This window comes from Nasonia vitripennis, chromosome 4 (assembly GCF_009193385.2).
Source record: "Nasonia vitripennis strain AsymCx chromosome 4, Nvit_psr_1.1, whole genome shotgun sequence".
Taxonomy (NCBI): Eukaryota; Metazoa; Arthropoda; class Insecta; order Hymenoptera; family Pteromalidae; genus Nasonia; species Nasonia vitripennis.
In genome coordinates, this window is record NC_045760.1 from 23,763,676 (window position 1) to 23,785,578 (window position 21,903).

Genomic DNA, 21,903 nt, shown 5'->3' on the forward strand with positions numbered 1-21,903 from the left:
TTCTGCCTCGCTCGCTTCTCCGGATCCTCTTCGCGCGACTCTCGCTCGTGTGAGGAACCTCCGACTGACTCTCCTAACTCCTGTCGGTTGGCCTCGTTCTGTCGAAGAACAATTTTCTCTCTTCTCTCTGGTTCTCTGACTGACTAACGGGCTCCGCTATTCTTTCCTTTCCCCACCTCGGACACTGCAATGTTGGCCGTTTTATAGCCTGCGTCGAGGTTCGTCGGAGACCTTCCGATCTCATCTCTTCCTCTCTACGCAAACTGTTTTGCTGGCGAATCACTTGGCACGCTTTGATCCATGCTTCTGCACGCACTTGTTGGAGATTGCGTTGATGCCGTCGTTGCACTTCTTCTTCCTCCACCTCGATATCGAACTCATTCATCACCTGATTAAAAACGCGATGGCCTTCAAGTTCGAGCTCCTCTTCAAGGGCCCTCTCTCTGGCTTGCTCGTAGGTCATTCCGTTCGCGCGGAGTTCCCCTATACGAGTCACGCGTTCATTCAAACGTTCGTTCGTTTCCCGATACCGATTCTCACTCTCTCTTTCGCTTTCAGCCGAACTTCTTCCCGCTCTTGAGCTTACTGACGAGCTTTCCTCATTTCTCTGCTCGTTACAGCTGGCTGTCGCAGAAACATTTCCTCCCGCTAGAGTGGTCGATGGTGTATACCATCGCTCTCTTCCTAGCGGAGGTCGGCTTTCGGCGACAGGAACTCTGCTCGGAATTTCTCTGAGTCCCGGTCGGGCAATAGGCGACTCGCCTATACCTCGTACTATTCGAGCCGAGAAATACTCCCACGCTCCCGGATGTCTCACTGGCATGCGGTTCTCAAACCGGTAGCCACGCGGTGCTGGAGTCGGAGGCGATATCAAGTTTCCAATTACTGCCGAGGTAATCGGTCGTCCTGATAGCGCCGCCGTAGCAGTCACCAGGGCCGCTCCAGCCCGTGAGGTGACTACACTCGACGACGTCGTAGTCGCCACTGCCGTACTCGGTGGCACGTTTAAATTGACACCACTTCGGTGATCGTCTCCTCCGTTCTCGCTTTCGCTAGAACGTGGATTGACCAACCTTACCTGGTTGTCATTGTTTACCCTTCTCTTCTTTCCCTTCTTTGGTGGAATTTCTCCCAAAATACGCCGCTCTATTTCCTCGTTGGATATCGCAACTCTCTCGCCTTCGATATCCCACTCATACCACGGCACTCCTTCCAAAGTCGGGTTGGCTTCCGAAATATACGCGCGTAATAATGATCGCGACGAACCTCAGCAGAGCCACGCAAGCCAAAACCTCTGGCCTCGAGCTCTTCATCGAGTTCGTACTCTGTCAAACGGCCGATTTTAAATTTCATCGCGCGAAATTCGCGCGAGCTATGCATCAGCCGTTGCATTACGGCTGCATGTGTTTCGTTACTTGCCGCTCGATTCATCGCGCTTTCTCACTCTCACGCACGCTCTCTACACTCCCAATTTCTCCTCCTCTCCACCTCGGCGATCACGAATTCCCCACCAGGGATGCCAATTACGACGCTGTGCCTCCCAACACAGGTGCGCAACACTTGACGCCTCGTACGCGCCAAGATTTTTCGTTAATCTCGGGATTTAATGTAATTGCCGACGTTTGGGAGAACGTGGGGGAAAGAAGGAGGAAGTAATCACACAATTTATTAACTTGTATTGCACGTATATTTATCCCAGCCCTTCCTTACAACGTGGTGGCCGTAGCCGCCCACACACAATAGCCACGCAGGGCTCGCCGTCACACCTCTACTCTCATATACACGCGCGCGCCTCGAGTCTCTCGCCTCTGACGTCGCGCAGTCTGACCCGTCTGCTCTCTCTCTCTCACACACCCGAATTTCGGCTCGGCGCGACCCGCTCGAGTAGCGATACGGCCGGCGCGCTCTCTCTCTCTCTCTCTCTCTCTCTCTCTCTCTCTCTCTCGCTCTCTCTCTCTCTCTCTCTCCCGCACGTATACTCGCGAGCACAGCGCGCGCTCACGGCAGTGTTGTCGGCCGAACCAACGCGGTCCCTCCTCTCTACTCTCGAGCACGCACACACGTATCTGCGCGCTCACTAACAGCTCGCGCCAGCGGTCCCGGCCTGGCGATGCCTGAACCGACGCCGGCGTAGCTATCTGCTTTCCCCTCCCTTCTCTACTCTCTCCCGCTCTTCTCGGTGCTCGCGCGCACCGACTTTGCCTCGCGTTGGCAGCAAGCCCGACCTGCTGCTACCGAGCAGCGAGGATTTCTCGGACGCCCCGATGCTTCTCTCTCTCTCTCTCGCTCTCGCACACACACACTCTCCCGCGATCCTTCTACGCTGCGCTGTTCTCTTCTTTTCCCGCTCTCGTGCACGCTGGCCCGATGCCCCGCGTAGATGACGTCGAGGTGTACGCCCGCACCGTACACCGCTCTCTCGTCTCGCTCACTCTTTCTCGCACACACTCGCGGCTTTCTCTCTCTCTCTCTCTCTTCTCTCGGCGGCCTAATGGCTCGCACCGAGAGTATCCCGAGCAACCCAAGAATTCTTACCTGGTGTAGCAGAGATTCCAACCAGTCTCTCGTCCCCCAGTGGAAGCCTCGCTTCCTGATAAACCAAAGCCCAGGAGGTGCTGGCTTCCCGTACTCTTTCTCTCTCGCTCTCCCTCTCTCTCTCTCTCTCTCTCTCTCTCTCTCTCTCTCTCTCTCTCTCTCTCTTTCTCTCTCTCTCTCTCTGCAGACAGTGGAATGAAGGCCTGGCTCCCGTTCCGGCTTCCTTCCTCTGGCTGAACGGCTGGACGGTCGTCTCCGGGGAGGGATCTCTTCCTCGGGGCGATGGTCCAGGTCGTGGCGCTGCTGCTCTCTCTCTCTCACTCTCACTCTTTTCGTGATTCAATCTCGCGCGCTCTCGTCACGTCGAAGTGTTATCGACAAGGCTCGGAAAGGAACTGCCGAGCCGCTCTGCCGCGCGCGCTCGGCGTCTCGCCGTCGTCCGTCGGGCCCGGCTGATAACGTAGCCCGATTGGCTGCTCGTTTCGCGCCAGCTCGAACCGGCGAGCTCCCCCCTTGGGTACGTCGGCCAGCGAATTCCACGAATTCCCGGGACGTAGCTCGCGTCCGAGAAAACGCGGGCCTCGCTGGAACCGATCGCCTTTTCTTCCTCGCATCGAGTGAGGTTGCCGCGCAAACAACAACGCGCGATTTGCTCGGCTGCGACGTACAACGTCGCATAGCTCCTACATGCATAGCAACAACTACAGAAGCCACAATAACTGGAGAGATAACCAGAAATACAGAATACACTTATTTATACAAACCAGATATAAACCTCAAAATAACAGACATTTACCCGTCCCTAAATAAAGAAAACAACGACATAGAATTTCATGGTTTAGAAACAACAAAGATATTAATACCCAATACAGCTAATAATAACGGAAAATAGTTACACGAAATAATGAGTCAGTTAGAAGAAGAATTATAAAAATGACACAACACTATACGGAAGTGTGACTATTCAGTTAACAATCATAGCAATAACAGTAGTAATAATCATAAAAATGAAATGCCTCGGCAAATGTCAATGTCTCAACAAAAAACACGCCCACCCACCACCCAAAAGAAATGACAAGAGACGAAAACTCATCTCAAATGATGAAGAATTCGAACTCGAAAATATCTCAATTAGTCGCGAAAGTCCCAATACCCCACACTTAGACCGCGAAACCCTTGAAAGTAAAACCTCAAAAAGCACAAAGAAAATGTTACTAGTACCGAAACAAGAAGCAGAATGCTCATAATTCACCAAATTTTAACCAAAATTTAAGCATGAATTTTTACAGGAAGCTTGTACATAGCCAAACAGCGTATAGTAAAATATTATTAATGACGATAACATAATCTAATTACAGAATAAAAAAAAAGAAAGAAACAGAATGGAGTCGAGACCAAGAACCAACATATCAATGTTCTGTGATGTAGACATTCTACTATCGAACATAGTAAAAGAATTCGAAAAAATAGGAGAACCTCAAAACGCTTACGTAGAAAAACACAGATACGAACGAGAGACCAAGAAGATCACCATATCATTTAGCTCGGAAAGAGAAACACAAAGAGCATACGAACTCAGATCATTATTAGCAAAACAGAACAAATTGAAGAGAAACAGCAGAAGAGCAGCACCGTACCAGGGCCCCACAACGACCTCAAACCCCAAAGTACCAATAGGAAAATTGATCTACCTTACTCCGAATGAAGAGCCAACAATTAGATCTGAAATCCACGTAGTGAACCAACAAGCACAAACGCAAGTAATCAAAAACAGATTGTTTTGCCTACTCCCTTGGGACGGAAATGACAGAGAAAAGGACGAGATGTTCTTTAGACAATTTGCGCAATTTGGAACCCTAGCCTACTACGAGACGGTCAGAGACAGGAAAGGACGCCTAGCGTATGGATATGTGCAGTACTTCACAGAAGAAGAGGCCAGAATTGCAAAAGAAGAAAGTGACCCGATATACAAGGCGACCTTTGCAGAGCCAAGAAGACTCCCACGCATTGCACAAGGAAACACCACCACAAAGTTCCACGAAAAATGCAAGAAAATGATAGAAGCAGAAATATACAGCTTGCACGACTTAACCTGCAAAAAAACAAGCACAATGGTCTCAAGAACAAACCGATGAAGCCCATCTAGACAAACTACAACCGTTAAAAGAAACCATATTGGAGCAGAAAGAAAAAACAGCCAGGCTGGAGAGCCAAAAACAAAACAGAGAAGAAAATCCTGCTACCAGCATCTCAGTACAAAATGCCAGAGTAAATGCCCAGAATCAACATAAATCCGAAACACCCGAGACTCTCAAAGTAATACATGATGACCTAAATGATAATGACATGATTATAGATTAGAAAAGTAAGCAATCAGACAGGACCAATTAACAAGTGTGAATGAGAGAATGAATGATTGACCACAATATGACCCATGAATACCCCACTCAATGAAAATGTTAAAATTTGTTTTCCTCTTCTACGAATTTGCATATCTTCTTTTACAGACATGGACCAAATCTTCAAGACCATAATCGAGTCAATCGAGTTTGATAAGAACTCAAAACACGTCATCATCCGTTTTGGCCCACCAGAGAAACTACCTGTTGTTATGACATTACTGAATAAATACGGATCGAACAATACTAAAAGCTTCAGAATTACCAATCAAGGGACTGACAATGCCACAGCCATATTAACAATATAGAACAGACAGACAGACCAAGAAACAAACACCGTAAAAACCAATGAACCGACAAACAACCTAAAGACAGGCAACAACACCGACACTTCCAACAATTCTACTAACTCAAACACCACTGACAGCACTGACAGTTCTGAGAACTCTGATGACACCGACTCTACGGACAACAGTGGCGATCCAGACAATAACGACATTAACAATGATGACAGAATTGCTACAAACGAGAACACTGACAGCAATGACAATAACGACGTCCAAAGACCTGCCAACAATGACGATATCGAAGCTTACACTATTAATGAACCAAACATAGCACTACGCCATACATACAACCCGCAAGACAATGTACAGCTACTCAAAATAAATTTGACAGACGCTTACACAGTGACAGCCACATATATAGGTACGACAATGGACGCAGAAGCATTATTTAGACAACATGGGCCCTGCAACACCGAACACCACGCAACAAAAGACAAGGACATTAAAGCCATAATAATTAGATACCAAATGAAAAATCATGCGCTTAAAGTAATCAACAAATACAAAGAACACATACAAACGATGACGTACAAAGACCAACGACAGAACAACAAACCAATCAGGAGAAAACAATAGAATACGTACAAACACCAGAAATGGACGCCAAGAACAGACGAAACGATGATTCATTTCCTCTGCGGAGACCAAATACCGAAACAAAGCTTCGACGACCATATACAGAACTGCAACATGCCACACTTAAGACAGAGAATACTAAATGAAAAGTCAACATAAACGACCGAAACACAAGAGGACCCAAGACAGACAACATCGATACCACAACCGAGCACGAGTAAACAGGCAAACGAGCAAGCAACAAGTCGCTCAACAACATCAACACGACAACACCAGTGTCAGTGCCAGACAGAACGTCAGACGCCGAATACAAGAGAGACAACAACGGACAGAGCAACCGAGACGACAACATACAGAGACCCAAAGACCGACAAAAGCCAGTACCGCAGCAGGAGAACAAATTAGGAAGGAAATGGAGAAGATAGATTTCAATAAAATATTAGACACTAGTTTTTAAGAGACGATACTGCGACGTTAGCTTTAAGTTAGATGTAAGTAATTCATATAAAAAAAAAAAATACCATGTTACCATCATTGTTTTGCGTCAAAATAAAATATATTTTCATATTATCTTTCAAAAAAAAAAAAAAAAAAAAAAAAAATGTAGAACCACATACCTTTTTTTTTTTTAAAATAGACCCTTACCCAAAACAATATAATATACTATAATATCAATATTAGAGAATAAGCAATAATAAAATGAATTATTTATTAAGTCATACTAACAAATTGAAATATAAAATTAGTAAATAAGTGATTAGCGATAAGCGAACACATAACAAGAAGTAATCCACATAAAAATATTAGTAGCAGGTTATAACAGAAATAAAGCGATACGTATTACTAACAATAACACATAAGTTAGATTCAAAAATAAGTCTAGATTGTACGAGACAAGCTTATAAGGTAAGAGAAAGAAAAACTAAGAAACAATCCACCCAAACCCATATCATCATCCTGAAACAAGCTAAAAGTTGACAAGCCTAATATAAAAAAAAAAGAGAAAGAAATCTTTCCGATTGCTTACCAATAGCTTCCAAAATATATATATATATATATATATATTTTTTTTTTTGAGAAAAGCCGACCTAACCCATGCATAAACTTGAATGTTCTGAACATTCAAGGAAAAAGCAACGTCATTGCATCATCGAATGAACACCGCAGAGCTTGTTCAAGGGATCCAATAACTCAAAGCATAGGCACAATTCAATATCTGCAGGTTAGAGCAGATACAAAAAAATCAAAAAGCTTGATCCTACCCTAAATCCACAATTTTCCAAATAGTACCTTATACCATTAAAGATAAGAGGATACGTCTAAACTTGGCTCGCCAGCGTGTCACCCTTGTCAGACCACTCACCCTTAGGTATAGTCGTTTGTCGAGGACGACAATCGTTTGAAGGGGGGGGGGGGGGAGGATGTTAAGTGACGAAGTTACTGGATGAATATTCAGAAACATTAAATTAAATGAAACAAAGACAGCAGGAAAAATCCAGAAACTTTGACGCTTAACGAGCGCAAGAAGTAACCCTAAACCAAAACAAACTTCTCCTCCCTCGGCTGAAAGCGCGCGTGCACAGTCGACGCTGCAGTTTAGCCGTTGACCATACTTAGGCCCATAAGGCCTAATGAGTAAGAAAGAGAGCGCGGCTAAACTGAAGTGCGAAGGAGAAGTAAAGACCCTGCGTGGGAGAAAGCCATGACGCTTTCTTCAAGCTTCGCCTCCCCCGATTTTTCATTCCTGTGTGTGCGATCCAAGAGTAAGGACGCTATTCAAGAGTTTGATTTTATAGTTATATTTCTGAGTTTTTAAGTTGGAGTTTAGTCTTAATTGTGTTTCCGTCTTGATCATCATTTACCGAAATTGTGTCTTATTCCACTTGAAAGTTATTTGAAGTCTCCAGAAAGAAATAAAGGAATTTTTGAGATAATTGAGTCTAAGAGATTATTTGATTTGAGAGTTTTGATCGTCAACCTTTGGGTCATTCCCGTCAACAAACAAAAGTAAGTCGTTCTCGTTAATAATTTAATTTTCCTTGGTATTTTATATCTCACCCGTATGGGAGAGTAAGCTATCATCTGCATAATCACACAACGATACTTTGTTAGTGCAGTAAATTTATTACTACCCTAACACTCTCTGATTCGTGAAAGTTTTTACGCTGAGGCAAGTCGTTTTTTCCCCAGGAAATCTGTGTTATATTGATTTGAATTCCCTACCTTCCCTCATTCAATCCACCATTTTAATTTAGTGTATATATATATATATATAGTGCGACTATCGCTCGTTTAAAATTACAAAAGATGTTATAATGACTCAGTCGGAGATTTTTATTTTATTTTTGAAAGGCATGCCTGTTCAAAGATCTCAAATTTTGAGAATAAACAGTATCATAGCCTATTATTTCAAAATTAATTGTGCTCGTATAGACCGATAGTCATTTTAACATCGAAAATTTCACGCGAAGAGATAGCTCAAATACACCATTGCGTGATGCGTAATTATCCACGCATAGTCAACGCTCAAGCGGGGCACCTCTATAATTGGGCCCGAAATACAGGTAAATTAAATAAACGTACAACGTGTGGTTAATTGATGAGTTGGGCGAGGTGTTACCACATCCCAAGATATGGTAACTGATGAGCGTCCTGGGGTAACCGACTAGGGATTGACGTAGCCAGCCCAGTCGGACGACACACGGCAGTATTATTACACCTGTAAGGAGGCAGATTAGTAATGTTAAGTTGTGTGCAGGAGACTGGCTTTCGCTGGTCTCCGCCAGTTTGGGCTTAACGCCTTATTCCTGAGTGCACGTTAGTAAAAATATGAATTGAAAGACTAAAAAGAAAATACGGATTTACCCAACACGGGTTGAGTCTTAGTTCTGCTTTTATGAATGAGAGGTTTATAAATCCCGATGTTTCTTCGTTGTTGTGCTCGATCTCCCGCAATCACGACGGCCTGGCAATGCGAGAATGAATGCGAGTCGTCGTTGTGATCTGAATGGTGGTGCGAGTGAGACTGGGTAATGGCCTCACCACGAGGCGAGCACGCGCAGGAAAACGACGCTCGACAAGATAAACTCGGTAACGCATTTGCATATACGCAATGCTATTACCGAGTGTAATTACGCGCAGACGCGAAACGAGAGGGACCGAAGAAACACGAAGCATGCGGGAGGCATGGGAGCGACAGAGAAAGAAAGACACGCGCGAGCTCCGAAGCCAAAAATTAGGCGCGGCCAGCGCGCACTGGCTTACTATATAACGCCAGCTCCTGCGCTCGAGCGCAGGCCCGTACCTACGAAAAATCAAATTCGAGGGGCAAGTGCCCCACTGAGACTAATACGGCTGCAGGGTGCATCAATGCGACTGAGTCAGACTTCCTTCCTCTCGCCAATGGGTGGCAATGGCTGGAAATCGACCTTGCAAGAGAGACAATAAGATCGATCATTGTTAATCATTCGAAACGTAATGATGAAATCATTGAAATTAAATTTTAAGGATAATGAAAATCATACAGAAACTAAAATAGGGGGTTGGCGAGCAGAGCAAAACTCCAGTAGTGTGTGTGCGTGTGTGTGTGTATATATCACAGGGAAGATTATATAAACAAAATATCAAACAAACGAACATGATTTATTATTTGTAAAACAATTTATGTGCAAAAAAATGAACGACAATTTTTTAATTACTATTTTGTGAAAAAAAAATGTATCCTCAATTTAAAAAAATGATGGACTTGGTAGTGAAGCATATATTCGCGGGATTCTAATTGGTTGCTAAGAGAACGTGATGGATTGATTCACAAATCTGTGTGAGAGGACGACGGCCATTTTTCTAATTAACAAAAGATAAAATGTAAAATTTGTTCTATTTTTATAAAGCATTATTACCTTCTTAACATATACTAGCAAAAAACGCTCGCTTCGCTCGCGATTTACAAATTTATTGGGATGATATTTAAGGGGATGTCGTCCCAAAAAACACTGTTTTTCTAATACATAAAACTTTTTAAATAAAGTTTGCAAATGAATAACCGAGTCTAAAGTTTGATAATTCAAAATATTCCGTGGTGAATTTGCGAAGCTTTTGCGCCGACATCCCCTAAATTATTTGACGTGTCATTATTGAATATACTATTAAATATTAGATGTACACTAAATGGTAGTTAATTCTTGTGGAACGTTTTTGAAATACTCCAATAAGATTGCTAGATTGGTATATTCTAACCAATCAAAAGCACGACATTAAAAACGTTTCATAAGAATTAATTACCGTCGAGTATAAATAAAAGTAGTTATAGTTACTAGTACACAGGACAGACTTTAAAATTATAGAATAAAATAGAAATAAGTTTTGAATATTAAAATATGTTTTTAAATTCTTTGTAATTATTTGATGACAGTATTAATTATATTAACAAAATCTAACAAAAAATAATATTAATTAAACATTTTTTTTAATTTAGATTTATAAAATAATGTAAATTGTGAGATTATAACATTTATATTCTGTACTAAAATGTAATACATAATACGATATTTACTTTTATATCAAATGATAACGATATCTTCAATCCCTAACGAAAAAGAAAAATAAAAACAATTAAAAAAAAAGTTATGAACTGCAGATGATAGCAGAAAAATGTCGAAATTAAGACACAGATAACAGTAATATTTTGTTGTCTTTAGTTTTATTTAGTTTGCTAGATACTTCATTTGAATTTATTTTTTTTTCAGGTACAAAATTTTACAATTTAGAAAATAGATAAAAAAATTAATACACCAAAATTTTTTTTGGTCAATAAAGGGCTTACTTAACTTAAAGTTAAATTATATACTGATCAAGTAGGAACAACTCTCAAGATACTTACTACGTAACTTGCCATGACCGTTTCATTGTACTTATGGTGTTTTTATGACGTTCTAATACATAAAGAGAGAATTTTAGTTGTTCACCAATAAACAAAATGAAACGGTCATGGCAAGTTACGTAGTAAGTATTTTGAGAGTTATTTTAATTGATCAGTCTATAACTTAACTTGACTTAAGTAAAGTAAGCCTTTTATTGACCAAAAAAAATTTTGTTGCTTCATTATGATTACATATAATAAACTGGACTTTGGTTAATTAATCTCAGTTCTTTTTTATCTGTTATTTCGTTGCGAAATATATCAAACTCGCCTAACCTTTTACTTTTTAAAAGTTAATTTTTTGAAATTTTAGTCCTTTTTAGTAAATTTTTTTAGGTATTTCATATTTCAATTTAGTTTTTTATTTTTATTTTTATTAGTGATAAAAATATTACAATAAAACCATGGCCAAAAGGTGCTAAAGATGCTTATATTGCAATTGTGAAAAATCCAAATATTTGTAATAAAACATGCAAACGTTTTAATGCAAGAAAAAAAGGGAAAAAGAATTTTTAACTTAAAAATAATACTGTGTTGGTATAATAGACACGCATCACTAAAATATTAGCAACATTTTGCTTTATTTTTTCACGTTCAAATTTGATAATAATGGTCAACTAAACTTAACTTTTTAACGGTTTTCACTCGTTATTTTTCTATTAGGGTAATTACGTCTATTTTTTTAAATTGTTTTAACAGCTTCCAATCTACCTGGACGAAATCTTGAAAATATTTTTTAGTAGGAATGTATATTTTTATCATATGTACCTGTCTATATCATCAATAGTTTTTTATTTATAAAATACATCGTTTTGAGGAATAAATGCAAAAAAAAATACGGACAGACGGACATTTTTTAAGTTCTTTTATTGCTAAAAACTAATTGAAATTTGATTTTTTTTGTAACTTGAATGATTTAAGTTCAAAGAACATTTCTACCGTAAAATAGATTTAATTTTTTTCTTTTTACGAGTTTTGGAAGGTTTTTACAAAATTGACCGAATATAAAATTTTCCATAACACGTGCATCGAAAACGCGCTTTTCGCCTACTCGGATGATGAGTGAGCACTCAATTATCATCCTCACTTGAAAAAGCCAACTTTCGCCCCTAGTTGTGCAATGTACTATTAATGTAGATTTCGCAGATAAATATGTATAAATTTCAAACCTTAATCTATTTATTTATTATTATTATCTATGTGCAAAACAAATAATATGCAAGAAGACGACGGACATTTTTCTGATTAACACTTTGCTTAAAAATTCTCTACAAAAAGAAACGTACCATTTTTTTGATCATATAAAACATTAATATTTGATTTACATATCTATCACAGAGAAGTGTACATATAAATATAAATCCTTCATTTATTATTCGTTATAAAAAGAGAAGAAGAAAGCGGACATGACCCTAATAATTGTAAAAATCAAAGAAAACAAAATGAAACGTGTGAATTCTGCAATGTCACAACTCATACAATAAAAGATTGCCCAGATGTAACATGCAAAAGATGTAACAAAAGGGGATATATGTTGACATGTGTTAAGAAGACATCCGATACAAGTGTGCAAAAAATTAAAGAATTTAGAAAATATGGCTCAAAGGCGAGAAAATTGCAGTTATTATAAAGAAAAGAGACACACAGTAGAACAATGTCAAGAAATCAAATCATTGGAATCAAGAGCAAATAAATTTTGTAGCTATTGCAAAAATACGAACCATACGATAGAGGAATGCCTTAAATTGCAGAATCAGCAAATAAATCGTATGGGAAACGAGTAAAGCCTACTTGGGTCGAGTGGGCGAGGAATAATAAGGCTAATGCACTCGAAACAGATTATGACACAGCAAATTCAATAAAAATAAGTGATTCCTATGAACAAAATGTCTCAAATACAGAGAAGTCGGAGAAATGCGATAATGAACTGAACGTTACGAATATTGAGAAACTAGAAGTATATCATATAAAATTAGATCATCGATTAGAATATATCGAGATTACGAATCCATATACAATAAAATCATGCAGCTTGCTCGTTGATAGTGGCGAACAGATAAATATAATTAAATTAGAGCAAATCTCTCCGACGGTGCAATTACAAGATAAAAAAATATTGTTGACAGGGATAACAAGATAAACTACCAATAAATAATAAATATTTTGATTTCCATGTAGCACCAGAGGAATTTGACATTCGTACGATGGCATTTTAGGAATTAAATTACTCAGAGAAAGTAAATTACGCTTAGATAAAGGCTATTTAGAGATAAATGACAAAAATTAAAACTACAAAGTGGACCAATTAAGAAGATATACACATATAGCAAGTACAAAACAAGGATCAGAATGAAAGAGTGGGAATAAATAACGATAAAAAAAAAATTTCTTAATAGAATTTTCAAAGAAATCATTGATGAAAATGATATGTATGAAGGCTTAAATGAAAAAAAGTGGAGCGAGAATAAAAATGAAAATGAATGTAAAGAAAATACAACTCATCAAAGTAATAAGCAAAGAAGTGTAAATGAGAGCATGGAGCAAGAGGCAGAAAATTCGACAAAACAAAAGATTTAAAAAAAAATAAAATAGTGATAGGAAATACTTTTTATGATGATGTGAAATCAGTCCTGAATACAATAACTAAAGAATAAAAAGTCAGTAATGATACTCAGGCGGAAATAATAAACGCAAATAACAAAGAGGAAAACAAGCCAGAAAATTTTAGAGAATTTTTGGAATCCGATCATAAAGATATTGAAAATTTTAGATATAACATTAACGTAGGATCGCAAGAGGTGCAAAACTTGCAAGAAATCAATGCAAAAACAAAAGAATGTGATTTCAAGGACATATTAAAAACAATGAAAGAAACTGGAGAAAAATTGTCAAAAGCCGAAGAAAAATTGATGTTTGATGGAAAAGAATATCAATATATATCATTCGACATTAACTATAAACTCTCCTCTATGCCCAGTTCGTTCACTAATTGAGCTCCTTTAGGAATATAGTCAATATCGAATGATTTTAAATATAAAAGCAATCGATACATTTGAGAAAACTAAACAAGGCAAACTCAAGAAGCCTAATAGGCAGGACGTATTACGAAAAAAAACTACAGATGAAAAATGGTGGTAAAAGGAATCAGGGAAAAATTGAACGAATCACAAATAAATATCCAGATGTGTTCTGGATCGAAGGAGATGAATTAGTAACGTGTAACGTAGAACAATATGAAATAAATTTAACAACAAATAAACCTATTTATGTAAAGCAGTTTCCATTAGTGCACAAAAAAGGGGTGCCATCAGTGAAACAAAGAAATTAGTCATAAATAAAGCAATCCGAAATACACAAAGCTCATTCAATGCACCGGCATTAGTCGTGCCAAAGAAAGAACTTGTAACGGGAGAGAAGAGATACAGGTTAGTGATTGACTACAGGGCACTAAATGAGGTCACTATAGCGCACTCTCATTTACTTCCAAATATTAACGAAATTTTAGATCTCATAGGAAACAAGAAATATTTCGACGTTTTAGGCTAAAAATCAAGATTTCGTCAAGTAAAATTGAGACCTTGAGATATAGAAAAAACTGCGTTTAGTATACAGCCATTGGGAAGATTTGAATTTCTTGTTTTACCGTTCGGTCTCAAGAACTCTGCTAGGACATTTCAGTAAGTGATCAATACAGTCCTAGCCGAATACATTAATAAAATATGCTACAATTATATTGACGATATTATTATTTTTGGTGATTCAACGGAATAATTGGATGAAAAATTTAATCTAACAGCAGAAGCATTGTTAGCAGCAGGATTAAAATTAGAACCAGAAAAATGTGAATTTGGTTCGTATGGCATATAATTAGCGAAGCTCGGATAAGGCCGGATGAAAAGAAAATAGAAGCCGTCAAAAGGTTTCGTATACCTAAAAATGTAAAGGGAGTAAGTCAATTCTTAGGATTTGCTAACTATTATAGAAAAATTATAAAAAACCTTTCCGATATTTCAAAGCCATTAACAATATTATTACAAAAAGATAGACCATTTATTTGGAAAGAAGAACAACAAACAGCTTTTGATAAACTAGTAAATATGTTATGTTCTGCGCCAGTTTTACAATACCCACAGTTCGACAAACAATTCATAATAACAAGTGACGCAAGTCAATACGCCCTAGGATGTGTTATTTCTCAAGGCGAAATAGGCAAAGACAGACCTATAGCTTATGCATCTAGATTATTGCAACTAGCTGAAATGAAATATGCGACCTATGAGAAAGAGGCTTTGCCAATTATGTACGCCATAAAAACTTTCAAGTCATATCTATGGTAATAAATTTGTAATTGTAACAGATCACAAGCCATTGGTATGGTTAAAATTAGCAAATAATAATGAAAGAGTACAAAGATAGAGATTAAAATTGTTAGGCTATGAGTATAAAATTATCTATAAAGCTGGAAAGCAAAATAAGAATGCAGATGCATTGTCACGAAATCCAGTGGCGGAAGTTGGAATATATGTTATAACTAGAGCTCAGAAAAAGCGAGAAGAGAATAAAATTAGCGAAGAATTGACCAATGACGATAAAATTAAAATCATAAATGAACAAAAGACAAAAATCAATAAAAAAAGTTGAAGATAAAAAACCTTAAACGAAAAACAATTAATAGTCTAAAGAATAGAAGTGCGTGTGACGTTGAAAGACGGGAAAGCAAACAGGGAAATGTATTATACTCCAAAAACGCAATCCAATTCCGAAATGATAATGTGATATATTCAATTAAATTTGGGTGAATCACTAGATGAAAATACAGCAAAATTATTAAAAAATAGAAATATTTATTAGGATAAAAATCTAGATAGTAATGAGATTGAGCTAATAGAAAAAGGAAAGAACAAAATTTTTGTATTATGTTCAAATACAGCTGAATCGGCAATAACAATTAAAACAAAGCATATTAATTCATTTAAATTATTAAGAACTATATATTTGCAAAAGAATTATACAATATTTAGTATATCGAAAAATATAAAAATAACAAATATAAGTTGGGAGGAAATTGAAGAAATTTTAAAAGATATTTTTAACGAGACGAATATTAAAGTTATTATTTGTTTAAATAATATAGTTTATATATGTTGTAATATGTGAATTTATACAGTTGTAATACATAAAAAGGGACTCGTCGCGCCATCTACTGGTTGACGACGATTTCATGCAACGAGATAAGCTCGAGTAAACGCGAGCATAGTACGCATGCCTCGCGTATATACTCTAAGCGCATACTATACTGTATACTCAGCTCCGTGGAGTCAGACTATGCGATACTGTACTATACTCTCTCTCTCTCTCTCTCTCTCTCTCTCTCTTACCTGTTAGACTCCGAGCTGAACAGATGTACTGCCAACTCGTGGCTTACGCAACTTACTTTCAACAATATATTTACAATTATTATTAACCTCACAGTGTCTTTATTTATCTACCACTCCAACATGGCAGCAGTCCATGGTTAGTATGTTTGAATTTATTCCTATACCAACCTTCGGGGAAGTATAGAAATACTTATAAAAAGTGAGGTTAGAAGAAGAGCCACGTGGAAAAGTAGTTAACGATTACTGTCAACAAAGTGAATCGCACAGTAAAAATTATACAGTGAAATTAAAGTAGAATATTTCTCGAAAAATATATATACTTGTGAAGTATTGAAATTCGAATTTTCATGTCAAAACGTCTGCCAAGAATAGAAAATTTTCAAATGAAGATTAACCGGTCAGAAAGGGTTAAAGTAAAAAAAATATACGCTCAGTGACGAAGATAAAGTCATCAGCTACTGAAAAATAAGGGGATTTTTGAAAAATAATTAAAATTTAAATGCGATGCAAGCAGATTGAAGTCGGCAAGTAAAACACGTGGTGAAGTGCTATTACAGAGCACGTGTCAAATGTAGAGGTTAAGCACATGTTCTCGTGGTCTAAGGAAAAAGTAGATCCAGAACAAGATTTAGAAGATAAAGAAACTGTTTGGACGAAAAATATAAGAAATTCATTTAGAAGAATATTTTTGAGAAGACTTAAGAAAATAATTGTGTTGAAAAATCAAATATACGAAAATATATGCCACCAAGCTACAGCTACATCGGAGATTTTATAGATGTTATCCCAGATGATCAAAGAACAGTAGACTACGTCAAGTCAAAGATCAAGGAGAAAAATATGACTTAACCAGAGTCTGATAATAAAACCAACGTCAGTACCTTTGCGGTACAAACCAAAGGAAAATGCTATACATGCGGCGAAACCGGTCACCACAGTAGACAAAGTACGAGACCACAGCAGCAGAGCAACCGGGGAAGAGGTGCTCACACCAGCCAAAATCGACGAGGTAATCAACGGGGCTACAACAAAGGCTACAACAGAGGCTCTAACAGAGGAAACTACTGAGGCCGTTAACTAGGTAGAGAACAAGGTCAACCCAGAGGCGAGTCTTCAGGCCAACAACAGTGCGACTACACATCTGAAGCATGGCTGACACAGGTCTGCAATTCAGATAACTTGCGTTAAATAATAGCAGCGAAAATTTAGGAAAAATAAATTGGATTCTTGCTAGTACAGGCCAAATTGTAAATAACGATAAATTCTTTGATAAATTCACATGTTTAAAAGAGCCTATTGAAGTACAATTACCAGATGGTATAAATTTGAAAGCTACTAAAATCGGAACTGTAAAATTATTTTTCAAAAATTATTATAATGAAAAACAAGTAGAAGTCAAAAATGTTTATTATGTTCAAGGTATCAGACAAACTATATTGAATTTATCAAAAGTATACAGTAGTAGCCAAAAACGAAGATGCCAAAATTTACAATAAACGTAGAGAATTAATAGCAGTTGCTAATAAAAAAGACAATCTATATTTCATGAAAAGCTTCGTAGTTAAAAAAAGTACTAAATCAATGTATGTTAATTCGGTCAAACTGACTGATAAAGAGAAATGGCATAGGGAACTTGGCCATAATTAAATTAGGTAAGGATAAACTGGACCCTCTTGAGGTTAATAATGTCATTTATCAAGTTAGTTGTGGTGACTGTCCGGCATCATATGTTGGCCTCACTACACGTAAATGTAAATTACGGCGTAATAAACACCGTATAGATGTTATTAACAATAAGACAAAGACGTCAGCCCTTGCCCTACATGTAGAAGAAACAGGACACAGTATTAATTTTGACTCTCTAGATCAAGAAAACGTAAAAAAAAGATAGTTCTCGGAGATACTCAATATACATTACTGTAATAACAAGTTAAATAGGATGGAGGACACACATAAACTAGTTCACATATACAAACACACGTTAGATACACTTAAACACAATATTAACCAATAATTTATTGTCGCTTGTTTTGTCTGTACTGTACCTACCTTTCCCAATACTGTAGCTTCCCCCCCCCCCCATTTCCTTTCATTCATACTTCCTTGTTTTTCATTTGATTTTGCGCTCGCCAGTCTAGTTTGTAGATCGATAGCGATCGGACGCTCTCAATCTTCGTTCCGATGCTACCATTTATCCTTGCGGTTACGTGTTGGTGAGTTGGCTTTGGCTATTTCAGTGTTTCATGGTTCCCTTTTCAAGTTTTTAATTAAATAATTTTTTTTTCATTAGACATCCTTTCCGTTCCGCAAATTTTACCCCTAGACTCAGTTGATCGGCGAACCTTGTTCGTTGTAAGTGAGTTTGAGTTGCTAGGTTTTTAGTTTTTTTATTTTTTTTAATCTGTTTTTATGAGATTGTTTTGTTATTACATATGTGCCCTCTTTTTTTTATTCTTGTAGCCCCGATGATGAACATATAAAATGTTCGAAACGTTGGCTTAATAAATTCCTGGTCATTCCATTGGGGCCAGACGCGATAATCGCGATGAGCGAAAGAAAAGTAAATATTATTTCTCATCATCTTTAAATGTAATACGAGGTTACATGATTCTTATCTAAAAATCATCTGCTAATCAAATACGAAATTGGCACGCTTTTTCCCTTGAAAATTACGTGGGAATCATCTGATTTTCACTGAAGCTTTTTCAGTAGGGAGCTAAAGCTTTTGACACTGTGGATCATCGAATACTGCTAAATAAGTTAGAGAGATATGGTGTAAGGGGCAGTGCATTAAAATCGTTAGTGAACTATCTATCTTATAGGAAACAATGCGTAAAGATACTAATTTGTAAAAGTGGCTATAAAGAAAAAGCTATTGGAACTCCACAAGGGAGCAAACTAAGACTATTATTCTTTATATTATAGGTTAATCATCTATTGATAGATATGCATAGGATACCATCATGTACTATGCGGATGACACTGTCATCATTTCGAGTGATGACCAGTGGTTTTCTGCTCAGGATAAGATGAATGTTTATTAAAATAAAGTTGCAAAATGGCTTGCGCTAAACAAATGATTTTAACATGTAAACAAAACTGTGTATATTACATCTGGAAACTATTGTAATAGTGTGCCGGACTATTCGCATATAATTATCAGTAACAATGTTATTAAGAGAGTAGAAAGCCATAAATATTTAGGACTAATTTTCGATTTCAATATGCGTTGGGATAAACATATTGATTCCTTTGTAAAAAACACTATATATCTGATTTTTATGTTTGCTAAAATCAGGAGTATTATGGATAGAAAAACGCTTTTGATTATTTATCACCCTGGTAGAAAATTAACGAGTGCAAACCGTTAAAAAGTTAAGTTTAGTTGACCATTATTATCAAATTTGAATGTAAAAAAATAAAGCAAAATGTTGCTAATATTTTAGTGATGCGTGTCTATTATACCAACACAGTATTATTTTTAAGTTAAAAATTGTTTTTTCCTTTTTTTCCTGCATTAAAACGTTTGCATGTTTTATTACAAATATTTGGATTTTTCAGAATTGCAAGATATTTTTCTATAATTTCTGGATTGTAACAGTCATTTGACAAATTTCAAGCAAATGTTCTGTTTAGTCTTGAGTTAATGTGTATATCTATGCATTTATAATGTTTAAACTCTTATTTATTTAAATTGTTAACCACAACTTAGCTAAGTGGCCCAAAACTTAGCTTATTAACCGTTAACGTTTCTACCAGGGCATGCTTTTTTCCTTTTCCTTTCTTTCCTTTTCTTTTTAAATATAGTATTCGCGTTTCGCGGGCTTACGCAGATCTGGGCGTTGAGTATGCGTTGAGATTTACGCATCACGCAACAGAATCAACACGCTATCCTTTCGCGTTCAAATATTATTATTCATTCCTTTGTTACACCGCGTATATTACAATGATATTTTCTTTCCAGAATCAATGATTGATCATTATTAATGTGTTAATTTGCTTTTGTAATATCCTTAATTTCTTCGACCAATACGACGTTATATATATATATATATACACACACACACACACACACACACAAACACACACACACACACGCGCGCACACACACACGACTCATGAATATTGCAACGAATAAAATAAAATACATAACTATCACATTTAGCAAATATATTATACTCTTGTGTCAATTTATTTAGATTTCCCGTCCTTTCACTCCTGCGCCATGTGTCTCAATTTATTATTATAAAAAATATAATATACGACAGAGACGCAAAACACAGAATCTTTCAGTATTCAAAACAAACTGTTGGAAATTATAAATAAGAATCATTTCGTGCCGCATAACCGTCCTTTAACAGTTAGACAATTGTTCCAATTCATTATTGTAATCCAAAAAATTTATTTAAAAAAAACCACAAGTAATACTATAAATAAAAGCATTCAGTTGCCAAAAGTTCATAGAACTATTACTCAAAAGAATAGCTATTACGTGGCTATTTATGTGTTTAACGCACTGAGCAATGATCTCAAAGCCCTAGATTTAATTAAAGTCGCAATAAAAAAAAACTAAAAAGTTTTATTAAAGAAAACATGGTTTAGGTTAGACTTTTACTAGTGTGACCTATGTCCATGATTATTAGTACGTGAGGTTTTTAGTATTAAGTATTCTTTTGTCCATTCCTTTGTACAGGCAACTTGTTTGCCTCTATAGGATGCATGTAAAGCCATATGTATTATGGATTTAATAAAATAATAAAAACCGCTGCCAATTTTTTGGCACGCAGTTTCCTTCAAGATTATGTATTGCTGTAATATCAGAATTGTTTTTACTTCATACATAATTCTTTAAAATGTTTTTACTTTTTGACATTCGTCACGATAACGCGCGGCAATTGCCAAGGAGAAACATACAGAAGGACTCCGGATCTGCTTCATGAAAGGATTTGGAATTAAAGTAGTCTATATAGTTATAATAATCTTCAATAATCATGATTTTTTCAGAAAAGCTCAACATTCAGTTTTTGAGTTATAATGGTTAGGATAGTTTACGGAACGCGTCTGAAATCACTAGTAATCGAAAAATCGCTATGAAAAAAACGCACATGCGTAACAAATATCTTGTTTTTCACGAATTAGTAAAAAAATTAAAAAAAAAAAAAACAGAAAAAAGAGCCTGGGTATAGATTAACATTCATTAATTAGAAGCTGAGATCTAAGCGATGCAGTTTTCAGTTATATCGAGTATACAGGGTGAAAAAACAAAATTTTAAAGCCTAATATCTTCGAAAATAACTTATTTCATAATCAGAAAGGGATCAAGGTACTATATAATGCGAACTAAATCTAGAATTTGAACTTGATAATTGCCTTTTTACCCTAGTTATTGCGTCACGTAGAAAAATGGCTTTTTCAGTTTTTGATGTTTTTCTCAGGATCTGCCCGATGAAATGACTTCAAATTTGAGTGGTGTATAGTCCTAATAACCTTTAATAATCATGTTTTTTTTTAGAAAGGTTCAATATTTAGTTTTCGAGTTAAAATGATTTCAAAAAATTGCGCTTTATGGTGAATAACAAAAGAACGACGAATAATAGTATACATTTTTGGCGGTAAAAAGATAGGTAATTTTATTCTCTTTCAGATTAAGCAATTCACTTTTGTTAACTTTTCCAATAACTTTGTCAGAACAAACTTAAATCTCAAAACTAAAAAATAACCATAGAAAAAACACGGAAATTTACTAAAAA

At 36.8% G+C, this 21,903-nt stretch overlaps 1 protein-coding gene across 2 annotated transcripts in view; it reads right to left on the minus strand.

Annotated features, from left to right (window-relative positions):
• The window catches only part of LOC100117161 (NEDD8-activating enzyme E1 catalytic subunit), a 142,037-nt gene that overhangs the window by 66,865 nt on the left and 53,269 nt on the right, over positions 1 to 21,903 (minus strand). The window lies entirely within an intron of this gene.